Raw genomic sequence first — 10,439 nt, forward strand, 5'->3', positions numbered from 1 at the left:
CAAATAGCACTTTGCCAGAAACTGGTTTCTTCACCAACAATGTCGCTTCATTGTGCAACGAACTGATTGATTCTGAAGCGGTCATGGCTGTTGATGACAAGAGGCTTTGTATTTTTATATGGCACATCCTCTGGAGCCTGTGAAAACAAGTGTTTTGAATGTTAACTATTCCCTGACACTTTGGAGTTACTGTTGCTCTTCCCATTTCCATGAGGTCAATATATGGTTCATGGTAACACTGTACAAGTTTAAAATTTCATGACAGGAAGTGGTCCTGGGTACTACGAGTAACATGAGGCTCGCCTCTGCTGTCGAGTATCATCAAGTTCCGCGACTGCAGCGTGACTACCACAACGGTAACAGCAGTTAGGAGCAGTGCAAATCATTACTACGTTCCGGTCATCGCACCAGTTACATCCGTCCATCACCAGCTGGTGAGCTCGGACACCAGTGTGAGGCCACTGGCATGATTAAATGTTTCAGAAGAGTCCTGTCCGGAGGTGTAACCAGCCTCCAGGAGATACACCCCAACCACCCGGATCGTCTGGATCTGGCACAGCAAGTCACACATGGGGCCCTCAGGAGGAACTTGTAGGCTCTCCAGCGCTCTGATGTGACCCAGTGTGGCTACGGACGGTGAGAGGCCACCGTGTAGACAGAGTATCTGCCCACCCACCAAGGCAGTGAGAGGGAGAGTCAGAAAGATCTTTAAAATGTTTCCAAACATTTGCATTTCCCTATTTCCTTCAACAGTCTTCACAGAAACCCTATTCTCATGGGATCTGTCTGCTCTCATGATGTCCTCGAAGATTGGTAGCTCACTCCCAGTAACAAACCTTACGAGCCGCAGGCAGAGTAAACTATTTCAACTGAGTAGTACCCTCCGTCAACATACTCTCCCACAAAGTAAGTCGTTTGTGTCTGGTGACTTGCCACCAATTCTAAACAGTGAGATCATGAAATTGTCCCTGCGCATCTCCACAGATGGGGACTGGACTTCGAACGTCCTGTACCTCGGATTCTTCTGTCAGGATTTCTTTAGCCTGTGTGGCTGCTGGTGGCTGCTTCCTGCAGGACCGGCCCCCAGCCACTGTCCTCGTCCCCTCCATCCAGTCCTGGAGCTCGGCTCTCTGTAATGGTGGCCACAGGCGTGGTGACCTCACTCCAGATGTTTAAAAATAATTTTTATCTCTTCATTTACACTCTGATGAGACATTGTCATCATACTCTTAATTCCTGAAGCATCATGTTTTTTAATCTTCAAACACATTTATAAGAGCTGCTGTGAAGTCTGTCTGCTAAGTCGGCTATCTCACCACATGGGCCCCTTCAAAAGCGGTTCTTATTGCCTACGATTTTTCCGNGTAGGGACCACGCTTTGTTGCTTCTCTGCAGATCTCAGGGTTTTTTTTTAAGTTAAATATTTAGGTATATTGCAGCAAATCTGGATGCTGAGAACTCCCTGGGGGTCATCCTGTATTCGTTTGTGGGGTCATTTATTTGCTTAATGACTTTGTTGAACTGCTTCTGCAAATTTTAATTCCTTTCCAGCATTCAGGCTCTAGGGTTCCTACTCAGATTTCTTTCCATTGTTTTTATCTCCTGGTCTGGCTCTGTAAAAGTCAGCCCTGGGTTGGCATAAGCTACTTACCGGCTTGGAGGCTGCTAACATTCACGTCTAGGAGTTTATGTTCTGTCGTCACAGCTTCCTTCAGGGACTAGTAGCTTAGAGATCTCCATTTGGAACTCTCCCAAGAGGCAGTAGCTTGGGGTACGCATTGTTTCCCAGACTACCAGGGATAGTGTGATTTTATTTCTATACCTAGCTTGCTAGTAGTCCCTAGGTGAGAGTAGCTTATCGTTCAACCTGTGTTTGGTCAGTTGTGTTTAATCCTGTATGGCAGCGAGGGTTCCGCCCTCTGTCGATGGGCCTTGTGCGGCGGGGAAATGCTTACAGGTGGCCACCCCTGCTCTGAGTGGTTGCTACAGAGTGGGCGCAGTCCAGTGCATGGGCACAGCCTTGCCGACCCCAAGAACCGTCCACGATGCTAAGACAGCTCTTCTCAGCTGTCTGTTTCTCTGATTCTTTTTCTCTGGTTACTCTTTCTAGGCTGGCCTCAACAAATTTACATTGTTTTTAAAACCACCCGTAGGCATAGAATTTTTCACTCTGGGTTCCAAATAAAGCAGATTGTCCCAACCGGAGCTGCGGCTCGTTGTTCTTATGGCCTGCCTTTCCTCCTGGGCAGAATCTTCACACCACTCACTACTGCTGGGGCTAAGACCCTGCTTTTCCAAGAGTGGCACCCTGGTCTATAGGTGGTCACAAGGAGAAGGGCAGGATGGCTGCCCCTTGGCTTTTTGACTTGTCCCTCCTGACATGGAACTTCTGCCCTACAAGGTAGACAAGGCCATGGACAAGAGAGGTAGTGGTATTTTCAGCCTACTGCATTTGGGGTGAGCTTCTGCTGCACAAGTAGCCACTGGGTGAAAAAAGAGAAACCTGTTTCTCTCGAGCGCATTTGCATGAATAGAACTTCTGCAACTCGGGGCCGGGATGAAGGTGAGAAAGGAGACACTGGCCCCTGACTAGGAGCTCAGCAGAGGGCGGGAGCTTCTCTTCTTAGTGGCATGTGCCCAGGGAAGAGCACCTGGGCTAGAGGTTCCGTAAGGGAGAGCTAGGAGTGGGGGTTAGGAAGCAGTTTGTGCAAGGTTCAATGGCCACAGGTTTTCGCTGCTCGGAGATTTAGTACATCTTCTAAATGAATGATTTTCCATTCATTCAGTTTCCAGAGACTCTAAATGATTATTTATAATTTTTACCAGTTAAATTGGTGTTTTGCTGGAAAGAGGGTTCATCCGGTATCTTACTCTGCCATTCTCCAAGTCTCGCCTCCTTCACATTCCAGAGCTTCGTATTTAGCTAAGTACCATACATTTATACTCTGAATTATATATCCTTTTCGAATTTCCATTCTTGCCTTACAAGGTCAGGAATATGAAATAAGAACAGCAGACAAATTGTCCCTGCGGGGTACATTTCAATATTCTGATCATGATTCCCATGACCGATCACAGCCCTCCGCAGAAACTCGCCAATAAGAGAAGTACGTCCTTAATAAGACACGGGAATCCAGACTACTTCTGACCCAGGCTTAGTCACCGGAGGTCCTTCCAACTTCTGGGTGCCCACAACCTGTTTAGGAAGGGATGACACTTATTTTTTGCACTAAGATTTTATTTCCATTTCTTTTTAAACCATTTTTCTTTCAAGGTGATCAATATTTTCAAAGAATGATAATGCAAGTTTGGCTTTTTTCTTTCTTTCTTTTATTCCCCTTTTCAAGAGAATCCCTTCAAAAGATATTAAATGTCAACCCAGGTGATACGCATCTTCAGCTGGAATCAATATCCACTTGCTGACTATTCATCAAAACAGGTCACATCTCTGGTGAATTCAAGTGCTGACAATTGCCTTCAAGAGCTGAGCAAGTCTAAGTTTCTGCAGAGTGTTTGGTCATTGCTTTAGGTTGGCTCCCAAGCCTGATAATTCAGCCTTTGGATTGGTAGAACATGGTCTGTCTTGCAAGGACATTGCCTCCATGGTATCTGTGGCAGAAATTCATTCCAGAAATGATACAATATGGTTATGAATGACACCACTGAAACCACAGAGCAAAAGAAAATTCGAAGATTGGTTCATAAATGGGCAAGTTTAATGAAACCCAAAATTCACAGTTCAAATGAACCAAGGTTACTAAATGTTATATCAAGTATTATCCTGAATATACAAAAATAATTAAATATAAGCAACACTGTTTCCTTTTTTTTTAATTACATGTCATGTTAGTTGTGGTTGATAAATCTATTTTCAATAGTGTCTTTTTCAAATATTCACTTTTATTTTCACTTTAAAAGAAATTTTGTGCTGTAAAAGAAAAGCTATGGGTATGCTGACAATGACTATGTAAGGTAGTATTGTATATATGGTTGTTTTCTCTATTTTCTAAGTTAATGGAGAATTTTTTTTTTTTTTTTAAGTAGCATGGAGCCCAACACAGGGCTTGAATTTACAACCCTGAGTTCAAGACCTGAGCTGAGACCAAGAGCTGGACACTTAACCAACTGAGCCACCCAGGCACCCCTTACGGAGAAATAGTCTTTTATGCATCAATATTTACTAGTGTATATGCTATGCACAAGTAGCCAGTAATATTGACATAAAAATACAAATATTTATAAACTACATAGTAAAAACTAAAATATACTTTGCAAAGACGTCCTAGAAGTGGAAAGATCTGGAATGCTAAAATGAAACCTTATCTTGCCTCTCGGATGTGTTTGAATGAAACTTTAACTCAAGTCTTCATATATTTTTTACACTGGCACTATCCAATAGAAACATAGTGCAAGACGTTTATTTAATTTTTAATTGTCTGGTAGTCACATTGAAAGAAGGTAAAAATAAAAATATGAAGTTAATAATAATTTTTAACCATCTCTCTAAAAAGTTTAATACAAAAATTCAAGTCGTTTATAAATTCAGATTCTGTTAAAAATCATCTAAAACTTTTGTTATACATTTAATTCTCATTTTAGTCAATTCATCCTGTTTATTTTTTAATTTTGATTTTAAGTGGCTAATTTAATTGATTCTCTTTGTTGAAAGAAACTATCAAATTCACTCTGATTTTATTGAAAATGTCTCTTTATGTTGACCACTTCGTTGTTTTAAAGCTGTTACATAAAAGTAAGTTTTCTGGTTTTACCGTCCTAGTGATCTGAGATTGCCATTCATCATGAAATTTGTGGCATGCATTCTTCTTTTTTCTCTTTACTGTTCTATTAATAGCATCTCCACTCAATGCTGCATCAGTAGCAAGCCTTTATTTCAAGTTGAAAAATCACTCCATACTTACGGTTTAAGTAAAATAATGATTTACTTTTAATTTTGAAAATAATTAGTATTTCAGTTTATTTACTCAAATTATATTGGTATTAGGTAAATTTAAATTATGTGAAATTACTATTTAGTTCCTCATCACAATGGTCAGTGGATGCTGCAGTTCAAGATTAGTGTTCACCAAATCTTACTCATTAAAAACAGTTAAACGCTACACTGAGCTATTCCTAATACTCCTGAGGTAATCCCTCCGTGCTAGTTCTCAAGGATTTTATTTATACACAAACAGCCCTGCTGTGAGAGCTGGCGACCAAAGCTCTGGAGCAGGTAGACAAGTTGGAGCTCGCAGGAGGAGGGGGGAAACAAGGCGTATGGAGCTGTCGAAGTGGGACCACGGAGTCATGCTGGAGGACGAGTCTGTAAAAAGCAGTTCCTTTTGTGTAGCGACTGCTCTTTTTTAGCAGCCAAAGGTCTAGTTCTGGGCGCAGGGGTCCTACTGGTCAGCAGGGCCAGCAGCCAGGATACTGAATGCAGGAAAGTAAGGACAAGCTGGAACCTGCCGTCACATGTGTGCTTGGACCCCGGCCTAGCACGCGAACCTTCCGAGAACAATCCCCACTGCTCCCCTGCCCCTTCCACTCAGTTCTTTTGGTCAGTTCTAATCCAATGCCACACAGGGAAGGGGCTTTGGAGGAACATAATTCCAGAGGAACCAAGCTGACACAGGATAAACTACCACAGACACTGCGTTCAAAAGTCTTTTCCTCTAAAATAGAGAAAACATTGTGATTTTTTTTCCAAATTACTATTGGAAAGACAAAATTCCAATTTTATCTATAATACTGGAAATAGAGTCATACTGACTTCATGGCAGGATCTCTACATACAGGGTAGCTAAATGTTTAATTTAAGGTTCCCTCAATTGAAAAAGACTAAAAGTTATGTTTTTTTCTCAGTGAATGCATTATTTTGGTGATAATTTGCTATTCTTGAAAAAAATCTGCCTAAAGAACAGACAAGTCAAGCAGGGAAGAGTTTTTAAAATAATTTAATATTCCCTTAGTCAGGGGGTGCCTGGGAGGGTCAGTCAGTTAAGCATCTGCCTTTGGCTCAGGTCATGACCCCAGGGTCCTGGGATCGAACCCCGAATCAGGCTCACTACTTGGTGGGGAGCCTGCTTCTCCCTCTCCCTCTGTGACTCCTGTTGCTTGTGTGCTCGCTCTGTCAAATTAATTAATTAATTAATTAATTAAAATCTTTAAAAAAAAATTCCCTTGGTCAGGATACTGTTGTTGAAAGAAGAGCAAGATTGCCCATTGGGAACAAATACTCGTACATTATAATGTAAATATTATCTTCTCAAGGACAAATACAAGTTATTTGTATTTTATGAGTAGTACAAAAATGCTTAAGGAGACCTAGGAAAAGGACATATACATGGGCTCTAAAGAAAAGATTTTATGTAAGAAGTACTCCATACTCTGCTGACAGTCACCTGGTGTATAATTAACACACCCCTCAGAACAAGATAATTACATTACTGAAGACCAGACTTATAGTAATTATCTATTAGCATGTGTTCTTTTGAAAGAATGGTATTTCATGGAAATAAATCGGAAGGTTACCTTTACTCTCAAAATCAAAGTTATCCTAAACCATTTTAGTTTTCTACCTGCAGAGGTTTTCATTTAACCCTAAGGCTAAAGATTTGAAGGCTTCTGTGGACCTTTTAAACTTCTAAATGGTCAAGGGATTAGAAGAGCTTACATGGCTTCAGGGGAGTTAAGAATTCCATTTCTGTTTTGTTCCTTGGCCAGAGGAACAGTCTGTACATGAAACACTCTTTAAATTAACTGTGTCAGGTAGAGTAAAATAATTGTCTTTTATTTTGGTGAAAATTATTCTGACCAAACTTTATCCCTCTTGGTGAACTAACAAAATGGCTAAGTGGGAAAGAAGGCCTTTTCTATTCTGTTGTTCTGTTTTAATATCATTACTTTTGGTCTTTTTGTCTGAGGAAAAGGATGATTTCCACCAGAAAAACCGTTCCAGAAGGCCAATGCCAAGGAAGGGAGAAGGTGAGTGTTCGCAGAGCAAGCCATGCATATGTCATCTGATAGCTCCTACATCTCTTCACTCCTGTTGCTAACCTCTCCATGCCCTCTGACCTGCTGGCCACAATATACTTCCTGGTATACCAAGAGCTCCTCCTGGGACACCATAACGAACAATGTGAGCTGTGCACACTAAGTATCAGAGCTTTTCAGTGATTGAACACTAAGAGCTCTCACTCTTTAACAAAGCAAGCCTTACTGGGAAGGCACACAGGGTTCTCAACCTTCCTGTGAAGAATGCACGATGAGAAACTATTCCACAGCAAGCATGAACTATCCCGTAAGGAAAGGGGACCATGACTCAGGGCAGGAAGCTAAGAGTCCAGAGGAAGGAGCCAAAAGCCTAGAAACCTATTCCCAGGAAGCAGAACTGGATCCTAGATAGAACTGTCAGTATGCACCTAGCTTTCAGAATGGCTTGGAACTCGTGACTGCTATGTATGTGCCTCCCGTAAGCCTTCCCACCAACTCCCCCAGCACAGTGCTCATCAGCTGAGTCTATCAAATTATTCTAACCCTGTCCCACTACTGTATGTGGGATGTAGACAGGGCAATTAACTTGTCTCTTCAATTCACAGGTCTTCAGATTGAAAGGAACCATCAGCTCTTTGCGCTTACATAGAACCGATAGGAACATCCAGATTCTAGACCTCAGGCGTGAGCCTTACCCCATAATGGGCTGAAACTTTGCTATGTCTTGGGAGGAGGACATCTATTTCCTCGACGTTAATTCAACAAGGAGGCCATGAGACTGATAGGGCTCTAAGGTTTTGGCAGCCTATGTAAGCAAACCCAAACGTAAGCCTGGAAATCCCTCAAGGTTAAGAAATGGAAATCTAAGGACAATCAATCACAAACAGCCAAGGAAACTTTTCCAAAGAAAGCAAATACTTAAGCAATAGTCAGTCAAATAATTTCCTCGCTTTGCTTTATCAACTTCTCTAGTTATTTATTTTTTTTAAAAGATTTTATTTATTTATTTGACAGAGATAGAGACAGCCAGTGAGAGAGGGAACACAAGCAGGGGGAGTGGAAGAGGAAGAAGCAGGCTCACAGCGGAGGAGCCTGATGTGGGGCTCGATCCCATAACGCCGGGATCACGCCCTGAGCCGAAGGCAGACGCTTAACCGCTGTGCCACCCAGGCGCCCCCCAACTTCTCTAGTTATGTCTTCCCCAGCTCCAGCTGGTGAAAAACACTTCTGGTCATCTTCTTTCTGGGGCTGCCAGATTTGAACAGATTTTTGTTCAAATAAATTCTTACATTTTTTAATATGCCTCAATGTATCTTTTAACGTTAGAAAGATTATGATTATTATGGGTATATCATGGTTATACTGGATGAAGGGAAGGAAATTAGGAGACCATTACATTACCTCCATGAGTTTAGTAAAAAGGAAAAAAATACATATAATACTCTCCATATTAGGAAATGCCAGTTAACTTAGGAGTAGATGGATTCACAAAGCACATAGGAGGTAGAATTAAGTTTTCAAGACTGACTGAAGGTAAGGGTTTTGCCAAAGGCAACATTTTAGGATGATTTTGTTTTCAGGTTTGTACCTTCCAAAACTAAGAGGATAATGTGATCCCACTCACTAAAATACAGGAGGAAAATGGGTTGTATAGAAAAATTAAAGTTTAATTTTAGGCATTGCATTTAAAGTGCTTATGAGATACTCAAGTAAAAATATTCAAAATGTAATTATATACTGTTACAAAAGGAGGCAACAGGTCCAAAGTGGAGTTTCTTATGCTAAGTGCATGTTACTGAAGTGAGACTTAATTATAGTTTCGGCCCCTCTCAGAAATGGAGTTTTAAACCAGTCGATCAGGAATCACCTGATCAGCACTAGTTAGGTAATTTGCCTGGTAGACCCCTGCCACCACCTAAAAAAAACCGAAGCACGCAATAACAAATCCATTTCTTTTTTTCCTAGTGTAACTTGCATGTTCCTGCTCCCTTCTGCCTATATAAGTCTTTTCGTTTGTACAGCATCTTGGAACTTTCTATCCACTAGACTGCATGCTTCCTGGTTCTAATCAATTTTTGCTGAAATAAACTTAAAACTTTTAATATGTCTCAGTTTGTCTTTCAATACAGTAGTCTGAAGCTCAGGAGAAACCTAGGCTACAAATAAGATTTTTAACCAAAATTTTACGTATCATTGCTGAAACCTTGAGAATGGATGACAGAACCTAAAAGCAGTACGTAGCATGAGAGGACCAAGGCTAGAACTGAACCATATTCAACAACAGGACTCAAGAGTCAAGCAGAGAAACAGAAGGAAAGGACAGAGGATAAAAAGGAGCAGAGAAGTGCAAAGTCTACACGGGAGGCAACAGTGTTTCATAAAAGTGACAAGGGCAGGTCTTCTTACTCCTAAGAGGGAGGAGATAAAAATCAAAGTAAGGATAGCGAGAACATTAATAGAAACATTAAGAGAAATATATTCTCCAAGAAAATCAGAGAATGGAATGAGAGAGGTGCAGGGAAATTTATCTGATAGTTTCTACTCCCTCCATGAAACAGAGTCATTGTTTTATTTTGATAATAAAGGGAATGGGGAAGGGGAGGAAAGTTGAGGAAGGAACAGATTATTTGCCAAGAGTTGCTGCAGAAAATTGTAAAGAAAGACAACCTACGAGGAGATTTAAAAGGATAGTTGGAGAGCATCTGAGAGCCTAGTTATCTCCAGGGGCCATAAATATGTAGTTTTTCATCCAGCTTCCACAGACAGCAGGAAATTTAACTACATTTCACAATAGGCAAGTCACCAGATTTGTGATGGCGGTTTCCGTGGAGTGGTGAGGACAAATACCATACTTGGGAGCATGGGCTCCAGAACCTGGCTGTTGGGCTTCATAACCTAGTTCTAAATTGTCCAGTTCTGTGACCTTAGTCAAGACTTTTAACATAATTTCTTTCCATTTTTTTATGTGTATGAGAATAAAACAATACCAACTAGAGAGATGTAATGATTAAATAAGAAAATACATATAAAGAGATTAAAATAGTATTGGTTGTGTAGCAAGGACGCAAAAATGTTGCTATTTATGTTGGTTTTGCTATGAAATTTAGTATTAGTTTTAGTATGGAATTAGTGTTAATATTATCTTTTTGGAAAGAGAGTGGTTGAAGTGATAGGCCATTAAGTCCAATCTTAGAAGACAGAAAGTCATTACAAAAATTGGCTTATGCTTTGAGGCAAAGGAAAATGTTTAGTGAACATGGGGTTCGGTCCAGAGACTCATGATTAGATTAAGTTTGAATTATTGGCTGAATAACTGCGTTTGGTGAAAACATAGGACATCATGGTCAGAGAGCTAGTTATTCAAGTTGTTATATTAAAAGTAAAGGATTTCCAAGTGTTGGCAAGGTCCAATATGTGGTCCTGTAAGTGGGTAGTTGATAGGGAAAGAA

At 40.8% G+C, this 10,439-nt stretch overlaps 1 pseudogene; it reads right to left on the bottom strand.

Annotated features, from left to right (window-relative positions):
• Positions 1–281: 281 nt before the first annotated feature.
• On the bottom strand, positions 282–1,109 carry LOC103659030 (annotated as a pseudogene).
• Positions 1,110–10,439: the final 9,330 nt, after the last annotated feature.

Source organism: Ursus maritimus, unplaced genomic scaffold (genome assembly GCF_017311325.1).
Source record: "Ursus maritimus isolate PB19 unplaced genomic scaffold, ASM1731132v1 scaffold_3, whole genome shotgun sequence".
In the NCBI taxonomy this organism is placed as follows: Eukaryota; Metazoa; Chordata; class Mammalia; order Carnivora; family Ursidae; genus Ursus; species Ursus maritimus.